This window comes from Myotis yumanensis, unplaced genomic scaffold (genome assembly GCF_028538775.1).
Source record: "Myotis yumanensis isolate MYYU_CA2020_CCGP unplaced genomic scaffold, mMyoYum1.0.hap1 SCAF_3, whole genome shotgun sequence".
In the NCBI taxonomy this organism is placed as follows: Eukaryota; Metazoa; Chordata; class Mammalia; order Chiroptera; family Vespertilionidae; genus Myotis; species Myotis yumanensis.
Window position 1 is genome coordinate 192828569 of NW_027223754.1, and position 2409 is coordinate 192830977.

Genomic DNA, 2409 nt, shown 5'->3' on the forward strand with positions numbered 1-2409 from the left:
CTTATCCTTGCTATCCCTAATATATGTACTCATTCTCTTTTCATAATTAATGGTTTTACTGTGAGTCACACCAGAGAAAGGAACAAGGGAAGATAGAAATTTATATCTTATGATGTAAATTTTACTGAGGTAAAATTCATGAGTTACCAGGCATAGCATATAACACACCATCAGCTAGCATTTACTAAGCATTTACTCTACACCATTGCCTTTAAGCACTGTGCTGTGGCTGGGAATAAAACAGTGAGCAAGACAGACTCTGTCCCTGGGCTCACGGGACAGTGAGCTGCTGGAAAAAGACATATATATAATTGTTTAACAACATATATGAAAAGGCTATAAAGAAAAAATACCGCCCTAGCAAGTTTGGCTCAGTGGATAGAGTGTCAGCCTGCGGACTGAAGGGTCCTGGGTTCAATTCCGGTCAGGGGTACATGCCCTGGTTGCCAGCTCAATCCCCAGTGAGGGGTGTGCAGGAGGCAGCTAATCAATGATTCTCTCCCTCTCCCTTCCTCTCTGAAATCAATAAAAAAAATTTTTTTTAAATACCATGTTTATTATATGAAGAGGAATTGCAAGAAGGTTGAACCCAGCCAAGGGAAGCTTCTTTGGGGAAGGGATATTTAAGCTGATACTTGATGGAGGTGGGTTTACCAAGAAGTTCAAGACCATCAACTCACACCCACTCCCCCTCCCTAAACCCTGTCACTCATGGTAACAACTCCTTTTCTGAATTTTTACATATTGAAATTCTATTGTTCTATTCTCACTCTTATTTTGACCATACCTACCCTTCAACTGTTCAATATCTGTACTCCCTTAGATCTCTTGCTCTGCTTGAGATAGAACACATTAAGAATTAGAGAAAGAATTTGATAGATCCTCCCTTCCCCCCAACTGGTGGGTGGAGTATGACATAACCTGCAGCCCAGAAATACCTGAGTGACTAACCATGTAACTTATATGGACTATACATTGAACCACCAATCCACACCTGCCAAATACCCTATGCCCTTGTTCCTATATGGACCATACATTAAGCCAGCGATTCTCAACCTGTGGGTTGCGACCCCTTTGGGGGTCGAATGACCCTTTTGCAGCGGTCGCCTAAGACTATCAGAAAACACATATATAATTACATATTGTTTTTTTGATTAATCACTATGCTTTAATTATGTTCAATTTGTAACAATGAAATTGGGGGTCACCACAATATGAGGAACTATATTAAAGGGTCGCAGCATTAGGAAGGTTGAGAACCACTGCTTAAGCCACCAATCAGCACTGCCAAGTACACTAAGCCCCCGTTCCTTCCCATGCCTCCCCTCAACACGTGTTCACCGCTGCACATGTTGCTGACCTCCCATTGCGAGAAAGCCTGTAATCCTCGTTTTCGGCTCCTAACTGGTCTCACAGAATTAAAGATTAGATTATCAAAAGATGTATTTGAGTTGACTGGGGTAAAATATCTACAGCCAGTCATGGCGGGGGGACGAGGGCGGGGGGTGCCTAAAGTTTGAAATAACAACGCTGATGTTGTTGAACTTATTAGGACTGGTGAACCAGAGCAAGAGGGACAGGGAAGCTACCACAAAAAGTGACGCTACTTTGTTACTGCTATGTTCATTTTTCTCTGTGATTCATGACTTCCCATAAACAAATGCTTTGGTGCAGTAATGGGAATGGAGAGTCAGAAAGTTCCAGGCAGGAGGAGCCTCAAAAAAGGGAGAAAACACATGAAACTCTCAGGTGGAGACAGAAACCACTCCAGAGGATAAAGACAGTTCTAGAATCTGTACAGTCTGACCAGAAAGGAAAAAAAAATAGATAACCAATGGAAGTCTACCTAATGAAAGCAAAATGCTACTTCTCTACAGCTGGCAGGCTAAGAGTGAAATGAACTCAGACAAGCTGATTCACTGATACCTTTCATTGTCAATAGGAGCACTATTAGGAGAAGCTGTCCTTTCATCCACTTGGCAGGCAGACAAAAAATAAAAAATAAAAGAAGCTGTCTGTCAAGCCAAGCTTCAAACGCACTGCTTTTCTTCCCTTCAGGTTTATTTGATGCTATTTCAAAAGCACATAGAATCTTTGTACTCCAGCCAACAGGTTGACAACACAATCTTCTTACTCCAGCTCACCCTCCATGGATTTTTTTTTCCCTCACTGTCACCACAAAGTATGCATAGAACCTTGATATTGTATCTATTCTCACTTCAGCGCTCAGGCACAAAAGGTGCCCAAATCCTCCTTTACAAAAATCCTTCTCTCTGGATGTCATGATCTCTTTAATATACATAATCTGCCTAAAGAGGCCAAGTGCCATGGAACCAAGTCTAATATATTTCCTTTGCACATTCTGTATTTAGTAGTCTAGCTTCAGAATTTCATGTCTGTTACACTTTG